Source organism: Dasypus novemcinctus, chromosome 7, assembly GCF_030445035.2.
Source record: "Dasypus novemcinctus isolate mDasNov1 chromosome 7, mDasNov1.1.hap2, whole genome shotgun sequence".
Lineage (NCBI taxonomy): Eukaryota > Metazoa > Chordata > Mammalia > Cingulata > Dasypodidae > Dasypus > Dasypus novemcinctus.
The window spans coordinates 11703012-11726746 of NC_080679.1; the positions used below are offsets into that span (position 1 = coordinate 11703012).

Genomic DNA, 23735 nt, shown 5'->3' on the forward strand with positions numbered 1-23735 from the left:
AGGCAGTTGATCAAGTTCAACACCCATTCCTAATTAAAACTTCCTAGTGAACTACAAGTAGAAAGAAATTTTCTAAATGTACTTCTCAAGGAAGTATCTCTCACGTAGTATTCTGGCTGAGAACACGTAACTTTAAATCACAAAGAAACATCAGACAAACCAAATGAGGAACATTCTAGTTTTTTTTAAATAGGACTGTATTCTTCCAAAATGCCAATGTCATAAAAGACAAAGAAAGTCTGAAGAGCTGTTCCAGATTAAAGAAGACAAAAGAAACATGACAACTAAATACAATGTGATCCTACACTAGATTCTGAATGGGAGGGGGAAAAGATGCTAAAAGGGATAGACTGGGTCAAAGTACAAAACTAATAGATAAAAGATCAGACAAAAGTTGTATCAATGTTAAATTAACTAAGTTGGTAACTTTTCTGTGGTAAGAAAATACCCTTATTCTTGGAAAATACATGCATTGAAATACTTAGTATTAAAGAGCAATGGGAAATAAAATAAAAAGCAATGGTGTATGCAATTTACTTTCAAATGGTTTAGGAAAAAGTGTGTGTGTGTGTGTGTGTAAAGAGAGAGTGAACAAATAATAAAGCAAACAGGGCAAAATGTTAACAGGTGGCTCTAAGTATTAGATATATGGATGTTCTTCATAATATTCTTGCAGATTTTCTGTAAGTCTGAAATGATTTCCAAATAAAAAGTTAAGGTACTATCATTAGCCATTAAGGATATATAAAGAAAAACCACAATAAGCAAACATCTATCAGAATGACTAAAATAAAAAAGTGACAATACCGAATATTGGCGAGGATATAGAGAAAATGGATCACTCTTACACTATTAATGGTATTGGATAATGGTATAGCCATGATAGAAAAGAGTAAAACTTAATATGTGCTTACTGTATGACCCAGCAATTGCACTCTTAGGCATTTATCCCAGAGAAATGGAAACTTAAATTTACACAAAAACCTGAAACAAATGTTTATAGCAGTTTCATTAATAATAATCAAGAACTGTTAACAGCCCAGCTGTCCTTCAACAGATGAAATGGTTAAACAAACTGTGGTACACCCATGCCATGTCGTACTAGTTATCAATAAAAAGGAACTATTGTTATGTGCAACAACTTGGATGGATATAACAGGAGTTATGCTGAGTGAGAAAAGGCCAACCTCAAAAGGCTACACAATATATGATTCCATTTATATAGCATTCTTGAAATGACAAAATTATGGAGATGGAGAAGAGAGTAGTTAGGAATTAGGGAAGAGGAAAGGGAAATGGCTGTGGCCATAAAAGCATAGCAGGAGGGATCCTTGTGATGGACCTACTCTGCATCTTGTCTATGGTGATGGTCACACAAATCTACAGATTTGATAAGCTACACAGAACTAAATATACACACTCATACACATTATAAGTGAATCACTGGTGAAGTATGAATGAGGAGTACAAATAAACTGGTAAAATATAAATAAATTGGGTGGATTTTATACATGTCAATTTCCTGGTTGTGATCTTGCACTATAGTTGTGCAAGAGGTAACAGTGAAAGGTACATGGGATCTGTCTTTTTTTTTTAAACATTTATTTATGTCTCCCCCCATCCTCCATTGTCTGCTATCTGTGTCCACTCGCTGTGTGTTCTTCTGTGTCTGCTTGTATTCTCATTAGGCAGCGCCAAGAACCAATCCTGGGGCCTTCCAGAGTAGGAGAAAGGCAATGATTCTCTTCTGCCACCTCAGCTCCCTTGGCCTTCTGCGTCTCTTATTGTCTCTCCTCTGTGTCTTTTTTTGTTGCGTCATCTTGGTGCACCAGCTCTCCACATCACTCTGTGTGGATCAGCATTCCATGTGGGCCAGCTCGCCACACAGGCCAGCTTGCCTTCACCAGAAAGCTATGGGTATCAAACCCTGGTCCTCCCATATGGTAGATGGGAGCCCAATTGCTTGAGCCACGTCTGCTTCCCGGGATCTCTGTCTTATTTCTTACAACTGCCTGTGATTTTACAGGTATCTCAAAATTAAAAGTTGTGGTTTTTTTTTTTAAGTTAAAAAGAAAAAAAGTTAAAGAAAAAAAAAATACCAGCAGAAAATATCTTATCGATAATGTAAAGGGCTTGAAGCATTCTTACATCAAGAATAAGAAAAGGCAGTCAGCTATTATACTACTATTCCATATTGTTCTAAAGGAGCTAGTCATTGCTATATGACCAAAAACTGTGAGAATATTAGAAGAGACAAAATGATCAATTATAAATGAGTCACTATCCACCTAGAAAATGCACCACAGTCAACTGAAAAAGTATCAGAATGAGTTTAGTAGTGTCCAAATACAATATATAAAAAACAGCCTTTTTACTCTCTCCCTATAATAATCAATTAGAAAAATAACCTATTAGAATAAAGAACTTTGTTCCATTTTCATTTTTGTAATTTTAAATTCTTTATATTAATCATATATAATTTTTAAATATTTCCAAAAAATTTCCCCAGAATTCTCTAGCACAACATATTGTTCAGTTCTTCCCTTTGAACGGCATATTTGTTTCTATTTGATTTGCTCACCCCAGACTCTAGTTCATCCTTTACTTCAGAAGCCAAAGATTCTGCAAAGTAGATTCAAAAATGTTCCTCAATCCCCCAAGGCCTCAAATACTTTGAACAAATCTAAGCCAGTTGTTAGGGATGAAGATCTAAGGCTTCCTCGAGCTCAGAATCTCCATCTTGCCAGGAGCTCTGGGAGGCTCCAGGGTTCATGTTTCTGCAGCCTTCAGGACCATCTATCTTCAGGAGGTTTCTCTCCCCTGCTAATTCCAAGTTCTCAGTCAGGAAAGCTCCTGCTAGAGCAGAACCACATTCAATCCAACCATTTCTAGTCAAACCCTTTTGCCTTACCCCCTTTTCAAACTAGAGCAGTTCCAAGCCCCTAAGGGCGCAATGCATTTCCTCCAGGTGGGTCTGCTATGCAGGGTGTCCAACGGAAGAGCCAGGAAAGTTTCTCACTCCTTAAACGGAAGTACTTTCTGCTGTGTCTAAGGTCTTCGATAAAACAAGAAATATACTCAGTAAAGGAGTAAAGATAGAAAAAATAAATTACTTTCTTAATACTTAAAGAGCTGGGAACCTATCATATTAAAAAGAGAGAATGATACACACTTTAACAAAAGAAAGAATTTCTTGACTTTCAGTAAAACTTTTTGCATTAAAAAAAAAAAGTTCAACTTTCCTACAACATTTTCATTAAATTATCACGTGAAATATCATGGTGTTGTTCTACCAATGAAGGATGGAAACACACTATCTCAAACACGCTAACAGTTGAGCAATGAACCACTTCTTTAATTGTTTTTGCTTCACAAAGTTTGACAAATGGAACCTCTATTCAGACATACCACATTAATAATAGTAATTCTCTCTAGAAAGTAGGATTACTGGGTGCAGCAGGTTTGAGATTATTTTATGAATCTAAAAAAGGGAAAGATTATGTTTGTAAATTAATCTACTCCTCTAGATGTGTGATCACTCTTTGCATTGAATTCAGCTGAAGTGTCTCTCATTCGATGACCTGTTAAGATTAGGGCTTTGATTACACCAAGTCAGTAAGGTGTGACTCAGGTTAAGTCCCTGCCGCCCCCTTGGTGGGTCTGATACAAGCTGACACTCATTCAGTGAGATAGAGACACAGGAAGAAAGAGGTCTGTCATTTCTGATCTGGCCATGTGACAGAAAGGAGAAGGCTCAAGAAGCTGAGGCCCTGAAGAGAAATGAACCATTCACCTGATAGTTTTGACCTTGGGAAGAGAGCCAAGACTGATATAGAAAACCAGGAGAGTGAGGACTTCACTTAAGCACGAAGCCTCAAGAGGAAGAGGAAGCCCAGAGGGGAAGGCAGAGACCAGCCAGACTGGTGATCCTCTTGCTTCAACATGTGGCAATTGACTTCGGTGAGAAAGCAATCTTAGGTTGGACTTTATATGGCCTTGTAACTGTAAGCTTTTACCTCATAAATAACCTTTATAAAAGCCAACAGATTTCTGGTACTTTGCATCAGCAGCTCTTTGGAAGAATAATACACTGGGGATTCTTACTTTAAGGCATACCTCTTAGTAACGTCTGATTTTTGTTTCTGTCTTACAAGAGTAGGAATTACTTTAGCAATCAGAAAACAACTATATATAAACATACATGTTTAACTCCATTTGGTAACAATAGAACAGGGTCTATTTAGACTTATGGATGAAAATAACTATGCTTTTCCAGAAAACAAGTTGCTTAAATGGTTTATGAGGAGATACTAAGCAAAAATTTCAGGATGACTTAGGAACACCTATTCTTCTTTTCCAGAAGCTACTCCTGGAGGGTAGGGTCACAGACATTTGTAATTACCAACCTAGGAAGTGAATGTGAATGTCTCCTCACACACAGGTAAAACTATACCAGAGAACTTCCCATTAGAACAAATGCTTCCAGAGCTCATTTCTTTTCTCTACACAAGATAAACTAATCACATCAAAAGTGTTACTTCATGGAGTTCCTTAGTGTAATAAATAAAAACATCTCAAATTACTTACATGTTCCATGTAGGATATCCCAGGTGCACACATCCAGCACAATCTACACTTAAATGACCTATCCTGTCAGTCAGTCTAGGGCAAAGCTACCAAGTTTAATTGGAAGGTAGCGAAAAGTACAGGGGAAAAAATGGAGAAGAGAAGCAGCTGTGAAATCATGCTCCCTGACGGGTTATTACTAAGCCCAAATCACTGCTTCTCAGACACTAACTGAATAGGGTTTTAGATGGTTATCATTCAAAGCTGACTAGCAGCAGGGTCTATTCACTGAACAAATGAACAGAATCGAAGCCCATTATTCTATGAAATTCTTAACAGAAAGAAATGTTCTCTTCTGCTTTTGGTCTTTTAAATGTAGCTTCTCTAGCTTCATGGGCGGCCCAGCCTCTTGAGGCTTCATGCTTAAGTGAAGTCCTCTCTCTCCTGGCTTTCTATATCAGTCTTGGCTCTCTTCCCACGGTCAAAACTGTCAGGCAAATGGTTCATCTCTCCTCAGGGCCCCAGCCTCTTGAGCCTTCTCCTTTCTGTCACATGGCCGGATCAGAAATGACAGAGCTCTTTCTTCCTGTGTGTCTATCTCAGTCTGAATGTCCATTTATTTCAGACCTACCAAGGGGAGCGGGAACTCAACCTGAGTCACACCTTACTGATCTAGTAGAATTAAAGCCCTAATCTTAACAGGTAATCTAATCAGCCTTCCCTAACCATGCAATCTAAACCAGGGGTTCTTAACAAGGTTCTCAATCCATGAGCTTGAATTGAAGTTCAAAAAAAATTATTCTTGAGGGGACGTGTTGGTACAGGTGTGATATATTTCTTAAATAATGCACAGTATAGTGCAGACTTAGTAAGGGGTCTGTGGTTTTCACCTGGCTTGCAAAGAGGTCCATGGGAAAAAAGAAAAGTTAAGAACCCCTAATCTAAACCAATGGTTCTCAAATGGAGGCAATGTTACCCTCCAGGAGACATTTCACAGGGCCTGGAGACACTTGTGGCTGTCACAACTGGGGAGGGTGCTATGGCATCTAGTGGATAGAGGCCAGAGATGCTGCCAAACATCCAACAATGCACAGGGCAGCCCTCTCCCCCCAACAAAGCATTATCTGACCCAAAATGTCAACAGAGCCTCTAATGAGAAACCCTGATCTAAATGAGTCTCCCCAAGTCTCCTTCTAGCCCAGTACATTGTTTAATTTCATTCACAACCTTCATCACTCCCTGAAATGATTGTGTTCATTTATTGCTAGGTGATTATTCTCTATGTCTTCTCTCTCTAGGCTCCACGAGAATAGAAACCCTGTGACCACCATATTCACAGCGCCCGGAACATAGAGGCACATGCAGAACCCAATGAACATTTGCTGAATAAGGAGTGAAAACATAAACAAGCAGGGAATGATCACCAGGAGATGAAGGACAAGTACAGACTTAGAGTCTGACCTCACCACTATACCCAGGCTCATAAGGTTTGGTGAAAAGTCATTTCCAGTGATCTCAAACTACTAGTCCAAGAAAGGCAGGAGAGTCTGAATAAACAAAGTGAAATATCTAGAGCAGGGCCTCATAAAAACAGACTTATGTCTGGAGTTTGTAAAAAAAAATCTGCCTTTCAATTTAATTTTCGAATGAGTTTGTGATTGGTTATCATTTAAAGATGACTGAATAAAAAGCTAAGAAATAAATCCAAATTTGAAAATATCTAGTATAAAATAAAATGAAAAAAGGATAGATTTTTCACTTTTAATGGTGCTGAGACAATACTCAACTATACAGGGGAAAGACATGAATTACATCCTCACCCTTCATCTATCTCACAACAAATTTGACAGATTAAAGGACTATAAAATATGAAATCATAAAACATATTAATGGATTTAATTACAAAGAATTAAAATATATAAGTATTAAATACATAAAAATAAAATGCAGTTGGCTTAAAGTGCTAATGATAGAAGTAAAATTATAAATGTATTAAAAGTAAATGTAGAAAAAAATTGCTTATACCCTAGAGTGAAGGGAAGTCCTAATTAAGACATAAAACACAGAAGCCATAAAGAAAAACACTCAAATTTTTAAAATTAAAAGCATCTGTATACCAAAGAAATCATAAATAAAGATAAAACATGATGTGGAGGCAGTGGCCACTGGAGGTTCTAAGGGCAGGGAGAGGACAAAACAGGTGTAATGCAGGGGCATTTTCAGGACGTAGGAATTGATCTGAATGACACTGCAATGACAGATACAGGCCACTATATATCTTGCCATAACCTAGAGAACTGGGTGGGAGAGAGTGTAAACTACAATGTAAACTTTAATCCATGCTTAGTGGCAATGCTCCAAAATGTGTTCCTCAATTGCAATGAATGTACTATACTAAAGAAGGATGTTGTTAATGTAGGAAAGTGTGGAGGGGTAGAGAGTGGGACATATGGGAATCACCTATAATTTTTATGTAACATTTATGTAACCTAAGTATCTTTTAAAAAACAAAATTTTTAAAAAGATAAAAATTTAAAAATTTTTTTAAAAAGATAAAACAACAGACTGGGAGAAAATATTTGCAACATATAATAGTCCATGGATTAACATCCAGAATACGCAAAGGCCTACAAATCAAAAAGAAAGATGCAATCCAATCAAAACAGAATAATTTTTATCAAGGTTAAAGACAGGAATAGTTAAAGAAAAAAATGTTCAAATTTAATTGCTCAGTGTTTGTGCCCAGACAAGGGTATTTTTAGATCTCCCCAGGTGGTTGTTTTAATGTAGTCAGGGTAGAAAACCACTAAGTCACACCTGTTTCGGGAGAGGCCAATGTCCCAAGCTGCCCCAAGTGAAGTATAAGAGGAAAGGCAAGAAAAAAACCACCTGAGAGGGCACCTCCCGCATACAAGGTATGACCCTAAGGGACAGGTTCCATGCTGGTGGAATGCATAAAAATGGAATACTTTAAAGGTGACTAATATCTTTTTATCCAGACGGAAACCATTATCTTTTTTCACTTCTACAAGACAGAAATATATGAATCTTATTCCTTATGAGACTAGAGAGGGAAAATTTTTAATAAATATACAAACCTAAGTGAAAACACCCCTGAATATTTGCAAGAAACGGCCAAGTCAGACACATCAACAAGGATAAATCTCAGGAATATCACATTACAGAGAGAAAAGCAAACTATGGAAGAATACCTGCACTGATGACTCCATTTTACAAACTTCAAAAACATACAAAGTAAGCAACAGTTAGTTTGAGGATACAAACCATGTGGTTCAATTATGAAGAAAACGCAAAATGCAGGTTATCTCTGAACTGGGAAGATATGGGGAATGGGCAAATACAGATCTTAAACGGCAATTCTTTTTTCTTAAATTGGGTGGGTGAGTACATTGATATTCACTGTCCTGTTATTCTGTATACCTTCCATGTATTTAGCACACAGTATTTTGTAACTTCTCAGTATTTAATAAAAGACCATGATGTTTGCCAATTTGGGAAATTTTTAAATAAAAAAAAACTTAGAATTCACCAACAACTTATTAACATTCTGACTTAACTGTTGAAAAGTATGTACACATCAGAACAACTTCAGAATTTTTTTAAAAACTAAATTAAATTAAAAAGACCAAAGAAAACTGAATGGAATGTGTGTAAATTACAGTCATTTAATTCTAGACTCAATCTTTGCCGCTGAAAATGTGCTTGATTCTATTGTGTCCTAAGAAGTCACCTGTTAGAAGTTAGCAAAATTCTTGATTTTCATCTTTTCTTCTGAAGTTGCATTAAGAAGGAGATTCATGGAAGTGGGGAGGGGATACAGGGAATGGAAATGTGCTCTTTGATCAAACTCACTGAGAACCACTGACAATCACTTCGGGGAGCTCTGGCAAAAAAGGCACATGCCAGAACTCAAGGGTAAAAAGGTTTGCATAAGGTAATTAAAAGCAGTGCAGGAAGAATGATGCAATTTAAACAGTGAGATATTTTTCCATTAATTATTTTTTAACTGATTGAAATTCAATGAAATGCTGGTTGAAACCTCAGCTCTTGATTCCTTGAGATATAAAGACCAGAGTGAGTCCAGATGAACACTGGCAGCATCAGACCCAATTCAGCATGTGGTGGGCAGTTGTGAGTTCAAGGACAGTGCCACACGTACTCCTCCCTACCAAGCAGAAGTAAGAGAGTCCCAGAAAATTAGGCTAAGCTGCCCACAACTCTATCATCTGAGCATTCCTTTCCCTAGAACAGCACAAGATTAAACAATGACACTTAAGTTGAAGCAAGATTCTGGATGCTTGATGAAGCGGGATATTCTTTGGGTATGGTAAGCAGACTGCCGAGGCAATCAATAAGTGAATTAGTATGCTGACTTCTTTGGAAGGAATTTTATAAACACAGGATTTAAAACTTCTTACACAATAAACAATGCAATCACAAGTACTCATCAAGTAGAACTATAATGAGTGACATAGCAAGAAAATGTTATCAATCAATAAATCTATGAATTATGTGCAAGACACTGGACTAAGTAATGAAAAAAAATTTTTAAAGACACCTTTTCCTGGACCCAAAGCATACAGAAGAGACAAGAGACACACACACACACAAAAAAAAAAAGTTGGTTTAAAGCTAGGCATCAAAAAGTTCACAACTATTATTATACACTTATTGCTTATATATGTTTGTGTATGAGTGATATACTTCAATAAATTAATTCTTAAAATAAAAATAAAATAAAATAGGCTAGTAATTCTAGAAATTCATAATAAGGAATAGTTTATCCAACAATAATGTATTGTTGATTCTGTGATTCCATCTAGACTGAGTCCAGAGGTCAAGCTCACAACACTGTATTACTGATATTTAATAACAGTATACATTTTAAATTACCAAAATCTACATCAGTTTTATACTAACATAATTCCAATGAAATATAGAAACTTTACTCTTATATAACACTTTTATCCCAATTGTGCTTCTGTTGTTGTATATATTATGTCTATATATGTAACAAACCAAAAAAAAAAAAAAAAAAGCTAGGCATCAAAAATACTCCATAGATACATACCCAAAGGAATTAAAAACAAGGACTCACAGACATTTGCACAACAGTGTTCACAGAAGTATTATTCACAATTGCCAAAAGATGGAAGAAACCCCAAGTGTCCACCAACTCATGAATGGATAAATAAAATGTGATGCATACATACAATGGAATATTATTTGGCTATAAAAAGGAATAAACTTCCTTTTTACATGTGACAATATGGATGAACCCTGAAGACATCATGTTGAGTGAAATAATCCAGACACAAAAGGATATGTAATGTACGCTCTCACTGATTTGAAACAATTAGAATTAGGTAAACTCTGAAAGTCAGAAACTAGAATATTGGTTATGAGGGGACGGGGTGGGGATAGGGAAAGGGAAGTTAAGGTTTAAGTGTACAGGGTTCCTGTTTGGAATGCTGGAAATGTTTAGGTAATGGATGGTGGTGACAGTAGCACAACATTGTGAACACAATTAACAACACCGAAATATATCTCTGAATATGATTAAAAGGGGAAATGTTACATAGTATATATGTTAACAGTATAAAAAATTTTTTTTTAATCCATGGAATTACACTACATAAACAGGGAACCCTAAGTTAAACCATGGACTTCAATTAATAATACCATTATTAAAATGTGCTATCATCAAATTGTAACATACGTCCATACCAATGCAAAGTGTTGGTCATGGGGTGGTATGTGGGAATTCTTTATTTTGTGCAACATTGTTCTATAAACTCACAATTTCTCTAATAAAAATAAATAATAAAATAATACAAATTTTTTTTAAAAAGAATAGCATTACTTAATAGTTGGGAAAAAAGAATACTCCACAGATTCAGCCCAACCTCCCTAGTCATCTACTTTCCATACCCAAACCCAATTCAGCCAAACAACTGCCCCACTTTTCCATTTCCATACACTACAATATACTCTTCTCTCCCCCTCAAATGCTTCACCCTCCTAATATCAACCTGCAAAATCCTACATGACCTTCAGGGCTCATCCCAAATGCTTCCTGCATCCTTGAAAGTCTTCTAAAACCTACATACCCCCTTTTGATCTTTCATAATTCTTCTTTATTATGGTATTCCCTACTCTTCTATTTTAGTTCTATATGTGTATTATCCCTCCTACCAGGAGTAATAGAAAGATCAGAAGTTCTGAAATGAGACAAACCTAAATTTTTTTTAACATTTATTATTTATTTCTCTCCCCTTCCCCCACCCCCACCTCCGTCTGCTCTCGGTGTCCATTTGCTGTGTGTTCTGTGCCCGCTTGCATTCTCAGCAGCACCAGGAATCTGTGTCTCTTTTGGTTGCATCATCTTGCTGCGTCAGCTCTCTGTGTGCCCGGCACTACTCCTAGGTGGGTTACCATTTTTCGTGCGGAGCGGCTCAATGCGGGGCGCACTCCTTGCACGTGGCAGCGCCGTGCATGGGCCAGCAGGCCCTGGGTTTGAACCCTGGACCTCCTATATGGTAGGCAGACTCTCTACCAGTTGCGCCACGTCTGCTTTCCAAACCTAAATTTATTAAATATGAACATTAACTCTCTGACCTTGACCAAACTACTTAACTTTCCTAAGCATCAGTTTCCAAATAGAAATTATTACCTATCCTGCATTTTTTCTTAAATAAACAGGGTGTGGTTGTATGCATGTGTGTACAAATGTGTGCATGTGAAAGAGAAAGAGATAATGTAGAAATATATAGGAATAACAAAAAACAGGAAAATAGTACTCTTAATAGAACTGCAATCCATATGTTCATGAACTAAAGGAAAGATTGAACAAAAGATATAAAAAAGATCTAAAATTAAATAAATAAATAAATCTTTAAAAAAAAAATGGGAAACGGACTTTGGCCCAGTGGTTAGGGCATCCGTCTACCATATGGGAGGTCCGCGGTTCAAACCCCGGGCCTCCTTGACCCGTGTGGAGCTGGCCATGCACAGTGCTGATGCGCGCAAGGAGTGCCGTGCCACGCAAGGGTGTCCCCCGCGTGGGGGAGCCCCACACGCAAGGAGTGCGCCCGTGAGGAAAGCCGCCCAGCGTGAAAAGAAAGAGCAGCCTGCCCAGGAATGGCGCCGCCCACACTTCCCGTGCCGCTGACGACAACAGAAGCGGACAAACAAACAAGACGCAGCAAATAGACACAGAAAACAAACAACCAGGGGAGGGGGGGAAATTAAATAAATAAATAAATCTTTAAAAAAAAAAAAGATCTAAGTCAAACTTCTAGAGATAAAATCTATGGTGCCTGAGAAGAAAATCATATTGGATAGATGTAACAGCAGCTTAAACACTGCAGAAGAAAATATTAGCAAAGATATAGTGTCGTGATTTGGAACTATTTACCCAAAAAAAACATATCCTTAAACTATTTACAAGGTGTGAACCCTTGTAAACAGGACGTTTTGATGAGGTTACTTCAGATAAGGTGTGGCTTACGATGGCTCTTAATCATATTACTGAAAGCCTTATAGGGAAGGTCACTGAGCAAGAAAGAAGCTACAGAGGAAGGAGCCAGAAGCTGAAAGTCAACAGAAGCCAGAAGAGAAGGGAAAGGCCAGAAAAAGGTGCTGTATGAATTGCCATGTGACAGAGAAGCAAGGGACTACCAGCAACCAGCCCCAAAATGCCGGTCTTCAGGAAGAAAGCATCACCTTGATAACACCTGATTTGGACTTCTCCTAGCCTTAAAACCCAAAGCCAATAAATTCCCATCATATAAGCCAACCCACTGCATGCTATTTGCTTTAGCAATGAAAAAACTATCAACAGAAACTATTCAAGATGAAAAAAAACAAAGAAAAAAGACTGAAAAAAATGAAGAGAAGAATCAGTGAGCTATGGGGCAAATTCAAGCAGCCTAATATACATGCAATGAAGTCTACAAGAGAGGGATGTTGAAAGAAAAAAGGGCAAGGAAAGAAAAACTGAAGAAATGAAGGCTACAATTTTTCCAAATTTGATGAACACAATAAAACCACAAATCCAAGAAGCTCAATGACACCAAGCACAAGAACCAAAACTCTATGAAAGCACATCAAATCAATTTAATTAAAAACACTTTAAAAAGAAAATCCTAAAAGCAGCCAGAGAAAGACAACACATTACAGAGAAAGAGGTAAGGGAATGAGCAAATTTGTCAGAAACAAGCAAGGTAATAGGCTGTGGATCAATATCTTTAAAACACTAATAGAAAAAAATATTGTAAACCCTGACAATCTAGATCCAGCAAATATCTCTTTCAAAAACAAAGTTGAAATACGGATTTCTTCAGACACATGAAGGCTGTTCTTAGGAAATGTACCTGACAGTATTAAATGTTCAAGGAGCATGATGTACACATCAAGCTAAACTCAAGTGTTCAGAAAATAGATAGATAGATAGATAGATAGATAGATAGATAGATAGATAGATAGATAGATAGATAGATAGACAGATAGGTGGATAAATAGGCAGAGTAAAGCAAATGAGGCCAAATATTAAAATTGGTGGAGCTGGATATCTGGATAGGTAAAGCATGTGCTGGACTTCTCTGGATGGCGTCTGTATTATTTTTTAAACTGCCCTTTAAGTTTGAAAGTATTTAAAAAGTTGAAATAAAAAAGTAGTTGGACTAACATAAATACACTTAACCAATTCTAGCCTCAGCATGAACTAATAACATAATTGCTGCTCTGGGGCATCAAGTTCTTGCTATGGTTCCACCTGCCCAACATTCCCACAGTGGCGCAAGACATGGACCTCAGGAAGAATCTACCAATGCATTCCAGGCCCAGTGATTCCATAGCCTGGTCATACAACAGCGAAATATGCCAAAATCTGGGATAAATGAAGAAATTGCAAATAAAGATTGACAAGTCTTCTATACACAAGAAAATGCTTTGTTACACTTTTTTTTGCACTTACAATATTGGACCATCTCAAAATCATTTCCAGGCTAATATCTAAACTCTACTGGTCCTGTAGGCCTTCCCAGATGAGCAGTGGTACAAATATAATTTATTTAAAAACATTTAGCAGCAATATAGCTCAAAAATAAGCATAAACCTCTGCCTTAAGTTAGCTAACTGTAAACGTTTTAACACGTTAGATTCTTCATTTGATGGCTTTTTGATTTGATTTTCATTGAAATATATAGCAGAATCCAAATATACTTTTCCTAGGCAAATACATGCAATAAAGAAAGCATTAGGAAAAGGTGATTGGCTATCTGACTGTAAAGAGTATTCAACTGTGGAAGAGCAAAAGCAAATTTTTTTATTGTAACATATACAGAACACAAAATTTTCCCATTTTAACCACTTCCATGTGTACAATTCAATGATATGAATTATATTCACAATATGCCACCATCACCACCATCCACTACCAAAACTTTTTCTTCACCCCAAGAAGAAACTTCATACCCTGTGACAGTATTCTTTCATAAATCCCAAAAAGAGTAAGGTCATATTTTTTAACTAATCCATTCCCATAGGTGTGAAAGCATTTTGAATGGGCTACATCATTGAGACAGGACTCAGGTTGAGTCTCCACCCTCTTGCTGGGTCTGATATAAACAGAAACACAGAGAGACACAGGAAAAGGGAGTTCCACCATTTTTTACCCTATCATGTGAGAGAGGACTCGATCACTTAAGCACAAAGTCCCCAAAAGGGTAGGCCCACAGAGCTACCCATGGCTGAGGAGACAAGCACTGCCACATGCTTGATCACCAAGTGGCAGAACACCAGGATCACCAGTAAGCTGACTTTGGTGAGAAAGCATGTCTGATGGTGCCTTGATTTGGACATTTCACAGCCTCAGAACTGTAAGCTTTTACTCCACATAAATGCCCTTTATAAAAGCCAACACATTTCTGGTACTTTGCATTGGCAGACCTTTGGCAAACTAAGACATGCTCATTAAGTAGTAACTCCCCATTTCATCCCCTCCAGCCCCAGCCCCTGGTACCCTATAATCTAATTTCTCTATGAATTTTCCTATTTTAGTATTTCATATACAGGTAAAATCATAAAATATTTGTCCTTTTGTGTCTTATTTCACTCAATATGTCTTCAAAGTTCATCTATGTTCCAGCATTTATCAGAACTTCATTCCTTTTTAAGCCTGAATAATATTCCATCATATGTTATCACACATTTTGTTTATCCATCTACTATTGATGGACACTTGGGTTGTTTCTGCATTTTGGCTATTGTGAATGATGTCCTTTGCCCATTTCTCAATTGGGCTGTCTTTTCATTATTGAAAGCGTTCTTTATATATTCTAGATATTAAATCCTTATGAGATACATGGTTTCCAAATATGTTCTCCCATTCTGTAGGCTGTCTTGTCACTTTCTCGATAATGTCCTTTGATGCAAAGAAGTTTTTGGTTTTTTTAAATTTTGATGAAGTCTCATTTATCTTTTTCTTTTGTTGCCTGCATTTTTTATGTAAAAATCAAAGAATCCACTGCCTAATACAAAGTAATAAAGATATTTCTTTAGGATATTTCTTTATGTTTCCTTCTAAGGGTTTTATAGTTTAGTTTCTATATTCAGGTTTTTTATTCATTTTTTAGTTAATTTTTATATATGGTATGAGATAGGAGTCCACTTTCATTCTTTTGCATATGGATATACAATTTTCCCATCACCATTGGTTGAAGAGACTATTCTTTCCCCATTGTGTGGATCTGGCACTCTTGTTGAAAAGTAATTGGCCATCGATATATGGAATTATTTCTAAACTCTCAATTTTATTCCATTGATCTATTTGTCTGTAAAGATGCCAGTACCACACTGTGGGTGTTTTGATTACTGTGGCTTTGTAGTAAGGTTTGAAATAGGGAAGTGTGAGTGATCCAACTTTGTTCTTCTTTTTCAAGATGGTTTTGGCTATTCAGAGGGCCAAAGAAAATCTTATTAATATAATGAAAGATACGAAATTCAAATTTTATGCAGGTGTACCTTTTAAGCAATTAAAGTCCTGAAGACAATCAATTAATAAAATAGTTTCAGGCTCAGCATAATGCTATAGGGATATGAAAACTGGTTTCTGTACCTCAAAAGTGCTTGTAATCTAACAAAAGAAAGAAGACTAGGGAAGCGGTTATAGCTCAAGCAGTTGGGTGCCCACCTACTACATGGGAGGTTCAGGGTTGAGTTCCTGGAGACTTCTTTAAAAAAAAAGAGAGAGAGAAGATGAACACGCGAAGAACAGAGAGCAGACAGAGAACGCAAAACAATGGAGCAGGGGGGGATAAATAAACATAAACCTAAAAAAAAAAAAAAAAAAAAGAATAGACTAAACCCATAACAGGCCAAAGCAGAAAAATCACCCACCCAGGAGGTGAAAGGCCATACCTATAGGCCCAACTCTGTCCTAAATTACTAGATGTCTGTCCTTGGGCAAATCACTGAAACTTCTATAGGACTCAATTTTCTCATCTAGAATAAGAGAGTTAGGATGATTTCTAAAGTTCCAAGACAAAGGAGATGAACTGGGCCTTTAAGAACAGGAAGGATTTCAATTGACTGATGGGAGAAAGAAGGATATTTCAAGAAAAGAACATGAAGGTAAAAATGGACACATCTTGCTTGTTGGGCATGGAGGCTTCCCAACTAGAACAGAGCAGAGGGAGCATGTTGAGGAAACAATGGATGAAAAGACAATATAAATATTAAGCAAGAATAAACATACAAAGCAGGCTACTGAAATTTAACCATGTCATCTCAACCCACAATTCTGGCCTAAATCCCCAAGTAAAACCCTATAGAGGCTTGTCTTTATTCCAAGGATGAAGAAAAACTCTTCAACCTACCTAAAAGGCCCAGCATCACCTGGTCCCTGCCTACCGCTCCAGGTCCTTTTCCCACCACATTTTTCACCCTTTGCTCCATATATAGATCCATACTTTCAGATCGTGGCTCTCTCCATAAACTCCACCACCTCAGTTGAAATGTCACTTCTGTGACTTCCCCAACTAATTACATTTCTGTGATTATTTGGTTACGTGCTTTTCCCAATAGAGAAAGAGCTGAGGGCAGGAACTATGTATGCATTTACTGTCCCCTATCTCCAACGCCAAGCACAGTGCCTAGGACCAAGTAAGCACTCAAAGCAGTTCTGAATTATGAATAAAAGGGCACTAAACTTATAGGAAAGCAACAAAACATCTTAAGAAATTTCTTATTATCAAAACATCTTAAGAGGTTCATCCTCACAAATGTGTCTTTGGAAATGGCCAAAGCAACTGGTCCTAAAATCCCTATTTAAATTCAAAAAAAAAAAATCAAGTCAATTCAGATGTCCAATATAAATTGCTCTCGACCTTCTGTCTCTAGGCAAATACTGAGCATCAAAGGTTGATAGGTTAAACATACATAAATACACACACGTGTACACACACACCACAAATAAAGCAGAGCCATTGGATGATGAGTAACCGTGATCTTTGGTATTTCCAAACACAGTACCTGCTACATAGGAAGCACTCTAGAAATATTTGTGAAATAAAGAAGATGACACAACAAAAAGAAACAGATTCCCGTGTCACTGACAACAACAGAAAGCAGACAAAGAAGACGCAGCAAAATAGACACAGAGAACAGACAACTGGGGTAGGGGGGAGGGGAGAGAAATAAATAAATAAATCTTTAAAAAAAAAGAGCAACGTTTCACAAGACACAAGTATGATCAAACGTAACTGACTCAACTTAAACTTTGGAATCTCATATAAATTCAAGGTCAAATACAAATAAAAAGGAAAGAATCTCTAATGGCAAAGACCTCTGCTAGTAGTCTCATTATTTTGGATCTTGAGCAGGAAAAATGCCAGACAGATAGGCAGTAATAGTATTTGAAAGAAAGACACGATAATCAAATGGACTTAGAACTTTAAATAAGGACTTCAAAATGTCATGGGACTATTTTCCAAACCCCTAAATTAAGAACATAAATTATTTAGTACTCCTTGACCCTCCAACACAAATACAAATTACATCTATTCATTAGAGACAAACTTCGTTGTACATAATCCATAAACATTTCTCTGAAACCTCCAGCCTAAATCGATTTCTCACTGTCTGATTACTTTCACACTTAACATTCGTACCACATATTTTGTATTTAAACAAATGCCATTTTATAGCTTTCCTAATAATTTAATCTGTGCAGCCTCATTTCTTCTATATCTTTTCTGGTTCATATAATGTTGTCTGTGTTGTATGTGCTTAATAAGTATTAAGTAACTGAACTGAAACGAAATTATATAGTTGTTTGAATGATGCATTTTGGTACATAACTTCCTGCATTTTGTTTCCAAATATTAAGATTCCCAAAGACTGCTTAAATGCCTCCATTTTAGTTCCATCATAATTGGACTAAATATAAAGTCGTTATCCCACAATGATCAAAAAAGGCTTAAGAGTTTTCATAATGCCACTTTCCAAACTCAATCAAAGGCAGGGTTTCAGTGTCGTGATGTCTTTTCAAAAGTAAACCAGAGATACTGACAACTGCCCTTACTTCGTCAATGTGGCTAATTTTCACTTAAAATTTTTCCCAAAGCTAGTAAGTCCCAGGGAGATTTACTTCTGTAGAAAATTGGAAGACACAAAAATCTAAACACAACTGGAAAGCTAATTTCCTGGGAAAGGATCCGTTCAAAATACACAATTAAATGAGTTTGGAAAAGGCAAAATTAATAGATTAATAAAGCAGTTTGGAAAGGGCAAAACAGCAGGCAATCGCCAAGTACTATTATTAAGCGGCTGCAGTTCAGGGCTCCCGGGGCGCCCCATGCCTACTGGTCTACATCTCTAACAAGACCCATGAGGAAGCGTCCACAGGTGACCCCAGCCTCGGGAAGCGTTCTCTCTACAGCAACAAGAGCTGTTTAATTTTGGTGTCGTCCCTGGGCACCGTACTGGACTACCATGGAGAGCCGGCTGGGCCCAGGTACGAGCCGGACGCGAGGAGGGTACCGAGGGGGCGTGGGGCGGGCAGGGGCGAGGCCAGGGCCGCAGGACGCTCGCCCAGGGCTGCCCCCGCAGGTGCCCAGCGAAGCGCCTCGGAGCCCCAGTAGGCCAGAACCCCGGGCCAGCCCCAAGAAGGGTTCGGGGTGGGGCGGGCGGGGCTGGGAGTGCGCCTCACCGTTGCTCCCGGGAGGCCGGCGCCGCCGCGGTCCCGCAGTTGCTAAGGAGAATGTTCTTCCGGGTCATGGGCGCAGCGCTATTGCCAGCAACGGTGGCCGGGTGGGGCCGAGAGCGGTGCGCGCGGGGCAAATGCGCGGTGGAGTGGGGAAGGGCGGCGGTGCAGCGACTGCTGAGGCGAAAGGGCCGGGCGGGGGTTCTGCCGCGGCTTCCCGGGCCTCGCCTGGCGGGGGCGACTCGCTGCTGGCTGTGGTGCGGCCCTGTGGCCGTGCACCTGAGCCTGCCTTCTCACCCCGCAGTCGCCGCCAGCCCGCCCCTGCGGGGTCTCCGCTCCAAGCCCGGGCGTTTGCCACCCCGGCCTCTCTCCTGTGAGAGAACTGTACTCATCTTGCATTTACTCAGCACTTGTTTACTGGACACCCGCTCAGGACTAGGCGCCGAGCTGGCTCTGGCGGTACAGAGATGGGCGACAACGGTGTGGTCCCTGCCCTCGGAAGGCACAGCCTGGTGACAGAAGAGGCCAGTAGCATCCGGCGTGCTGAGACGGGTGAAGTAAAGGAAGTTCTGGGAACCTACCGGAGGTCCCGGCCCAGATAAGGTGGGGAAAAGCTGATGGTAGAGACATCAGTCGAGTAAAAGAGTAGGAGAAGAGTGTTTCGGGTTAGAGTAGGCGCGCTTGGGAAGCCCACTGGAAGTTCAGCGTGGGTCTGCCCAGGGAGGTGTGTACAGTGTGAAAGAGAATGGCTAAGGATGGAACCCAGGAAACATAAGTGTTGTAGGTGTGAGTAAAGGAAAGAGAACCCCCAAAGAGCAGCCAGAAAGGGCGGAGGAGTGCTCGGCAGGAGAGGAAAGAATTTCAGTGAGAGGGTTGACACTGGTGTCAAGTGCTGTGGAGATCATGTGCTCAGTGGTGACCTCACAAAAATTCAAAACTCAGAAATTCCGCGTCAGAGTCGACGGTAGTTGAATCTGTGCAGTGAATGAGTCCCCCGCCATATGCTCCATGTTGAAACAAGGAAATTACATTAATTGTTCAGTGAATTCCTTAATGCTTTACCACAACACTGTCATAGTACTTGCAGATTTCAGGATTCCTCTCCTCATAACTGTGAGCTCCTTGAAGATGGAGAATTTGTTATTTATACTTGAATCTACAGCGCTTACCAAATGATAAAAAATGAAAAAATAAATACAGTGCTTACCACATACAGGCCTCAATCATTGTATGTTTAAAGAATAAATGAACCAACCCATGGAGACTTTGGTTTCTAATGTTCTCATAGATTCCTCCAGAAACTTTAGCAAAACTATGATTAGATAAACCTTTTCTATTCAAACTGTAGAGGGCAGGGGAACCAGTAGGGGCAGGAAGCAGAGGGTGACTGGAGGTCCCAGGATTTAGTGGGAGGGGACAGGGCCAGTGGTGTTAGGAATGGGAAGACCCAGAAAAGGAAGAGAACTAAAAAAGGAAATCATAAAAGCCAGGATCTCAGGGACAAAAATGGAAGATGATGCCATGGAAACCAATAATAGTTAGAAGCAGAAATAGAAGAACAGAACAAGGGCTTTCAGAGGAAGGAAGGCTGAGACTGTGCATAGGTTTGACAAGCAGATTTCATTTTGATTGAGCATCTGGCAGAAAGTGTGCCATCTGGTGCGAAGGTTGCAGGGCTGAGGGGGACATGTCCCCATGCCCTCTAAGTGAACCCAGTGCTTCCTTATCTGGGCCAAATGAAGACCCCAACACATGCTGCAATGTATTTGGGGTTGAGAGATTTGCCCCACTAGTGTACCTTCAGTCCATAATTCCAGGACAAGTATTACAATAGGCTCACCCAAAAAAGAGAAATAATATCCTTCTCTGAGAAACTATCAGATCTGTCCATAAAGGATGTGACCAGCCATCTGCGGAAGTAAACTGAGATATTCAAAATATGTGGCCGAAGAGTTTAGAAATACCCAAAACATCTGTCAAGGGGACCTAAGTGTGATATCAACAAGGCTAGAATGGAAAGTGGTTACAATTCAGCAAGGGGAAACTGAATTAATTATCTAATGAACAGAAAGGTCAAAGTCAGCTCATAACATAGAAAAGGGCAATCCCCTGCGGCAGACTTGGGCCAGTGGTTAGGGCGTCCGTCTACCACATGGGAGGTCCGCGGTTCAAACCCCGGGCCTCCTTGACCCGTGTGCAGCTAGCCCAGGCGCAGTGCTGATGCGCGCAAGGAGTGCTGTGCCACGCAGGGGTGTCCCCCGCGTAGGGGAGCCCCATGCGCAAGGAGTGCGGCCCGTAAGGAGAGCCGCCCAGTGCTATAGAAAGTACAGCCTGCCCAGGAATGGTGCCTCACACAAGGAGAGCTGACACAACAAGATGATGCAACCAAAAGATTCCCATGCCGCTGACAACAGAAGCGGACAAAGAAGATGCAGCAAATAGACACAGAGAACAGACAACCAGGGTGGAGAGGGGGAAGGGGAGAGAAATAAATAAATAAATAAATCTTTTTAAAAAAAAAGAAAAGGGCAGTCCCAAATGTGTGAAGCTGATAAAGTCTGTCCCACATTGTCCAAACAAAAGACTATTAAACCTGGCCACCTTAAATAACAGCATCTATCCTAAACAACTCTTCTGTTGAAGAACCAGGTTGATTCATTATACTCAACTTGCCCGGGGTTCTGGAAGATTTCAATGGTGCATCAAGAAATAGAAGTTATAATTGCTACAAAGGGCATATTTTCAGAGGACCATAGGGAGTTGTGAGTAAACTTTATACCTCCAGGGTCTGCACAGAGTTCCAGGTGATGTTCTGGATAATGGATGACAGATTGATGATACACTTTAAGGAATATCCCCCTAAGACCCAGGAAATGAGTGGAGGAATAGGGATAGCATGCTCTGTTGGTATATAAAGCGAGCCATCTGCGGCTCCAGAATTCCATTTTGGCTTTTGGAGTTACTGCATCTGTTATGAAGTCCAAGTCTTCATAAGGTAATAAGTGTTACAGGAACCTGTAGGTACCCCCAAATAACATCAGATCCCTCCTGCTCTTGAGAGGAACATAAGCTGTTGACCAAGTAACACCCTAACTTTTCAAGCTCCCCATCCCTGATTCCTAACCACCACCACCCCTAACCTGGCCCTTTCCCATACTAATATCCACCCAGTCACAAAAGAAGACACCTGGGAGTCATTCTTGACTCCCTGCTTTCCCTAGTCACCACACACTTAGCCAAACAATCCAATCCACCAGCAAGTCTTGTAGATTCTGTCTCATTTTTAAAATAGACTCAAATCTGACCATATCCTCTCTGCTCCTTTCCCACTCCAATTCCACTGCCACCAATTACAGTGAAAGAAGCCAACAATCAAGCAATTCAGGATCAAAAAAGTATGGCAAAATCAAAAATGAGGCAAGGAGATAAAGGCAGGGTACATGAGCACATGTACGTATGTGTGTGTGTGCCTATGTACAAAAAGACAAACAGAATAAATGCATTCAACAATATTTATTGATTACTTCTCACGTTCTAAATCAACCTGGAAGGAAATAAAGGATAATGAAAGGACCATGGGTAAAGGGTAAAGACTATGGTAGACTTGAACATACTAGAAGAACCAAAGTGAAGGAGTGTTTGCTGGCTTTGGGATGCAAATTTGGAAGGCCACAGCTAAGCTGTGGGGTGCATTAAAGTACTATGAACTTTGTCTTAACATGTGGAGGCTGATAGCTCTGCCAGCTGTGTGTGCTGTAGGGGAGCAGAAAATGTGCCTTATCATCACCATATCAACTATTCCTGGCCTCCTTAACCATATCAAGCAAGACTGACCCAGACCACTATTTTCAACTGGCAGCCTTTGTCTGATACACTGTTTTTTTTCCTTACTTGACTTTAAACTTAAAGTTTTAAAAAAAATACATTGTTCTAATGGAAGATCTCAACAAACCAATAACTAGTAAAGAGGTTGAATCAGTAACCAAAAACCTCCCAAAAAGAAAAGCCCAGGACCAGGTGGCTTCACAGGGGAATTCTACCAAACATTCCAAGAAGACATAACTCCAAATCTGCTCACTCTTCCAAAAAGTTGAAAAGGAGTGTTTTAGTTTGCTAAAAGCTTCTGGGAGCAATGTACCAGAAATGGGGTAATTTTATTAGTAAAAAGCTTATAATTCTGAGGTCAAGAAAGTGTCCAAATTAAGGCATCATCAGAGATGCTGTCTCACCAAAGGTCCACTGCAGGCAGTCCTATACACCATGTGGCAAAGCACTTGGAGGCATCTGCTTCTCTTCTGGGTCTCATTGCTTCAGCTTCTGGCTGCTCCATCTGTGGCTTCCTCTCTCCCAGGTTCTTCTCTGAGCTTCTGAGTACCTTCTCTCCATGTCTTTGGCTTTTTCTCTGTGTGTCTGCTGCTTTCAGTCCTCCATTTATAAAGGACTCCAGCAAAAAGAACAAGATCCACCCTGAGTTACACCTCACTGAAGGGGTCCAATCAAAGTCCCCCCAACTGAATCCAGTCCACACAGACAGGAATGGATTAGCTCCAAGAACATAATCTTTTCTGGGATTCACAAAAACCTTCAAACTGTCACAAGGAGGGAACACTCCCTAATTAATTCTATGAGATTAAAATTAACCTCATTCCAAAGCCAGATAAAGATACTACAAGAAGAGAAAATTATAGGCCAATATCTCTTATAAATACAGCAGCAAAAATCCTCAACAAAATTTAACAGCACATTTTAAAAAATTATACAACATGATCAAGTGGTTTTTATCCCAGGTATTCAGGGGTGGTTCAACATAAGAAAATCAATTAGGGAAGCAGATGTGGCCCAAGCGATTGGGGTCCCATCTACCATATGGAGGGTCCCAGGTTCGATTCCCAGGGCCTTCTGGTGAAAAGCAAGCTGGCCCACATGGCATGGAGAGCTGGTG

General features: G+C 39.4%; 1 protein-coding gene across 1 annotated transcript in view; it reads right to left on the minus strand.

Moving 5' to 3' along the window:
• Window positions 1-19099, minus strand: part of DIS3L2 (DIS3 like 3'-5' exoribonuclease 2) — a 392051-nt gene extending 372952 nt beyond the window's left edge. Inside the window, exon 1 of the mRNA XM_058299893.2 lies at window positions 18800-19099. The gene's annotated coding sequence lies outside the window, so the exon portion shown is untranslated. The remainder of the gene's footprint in view (window positions 1-18799) is intronic.
• Window positions 19100-23735: the final 4636 nt, after the last annotated feature.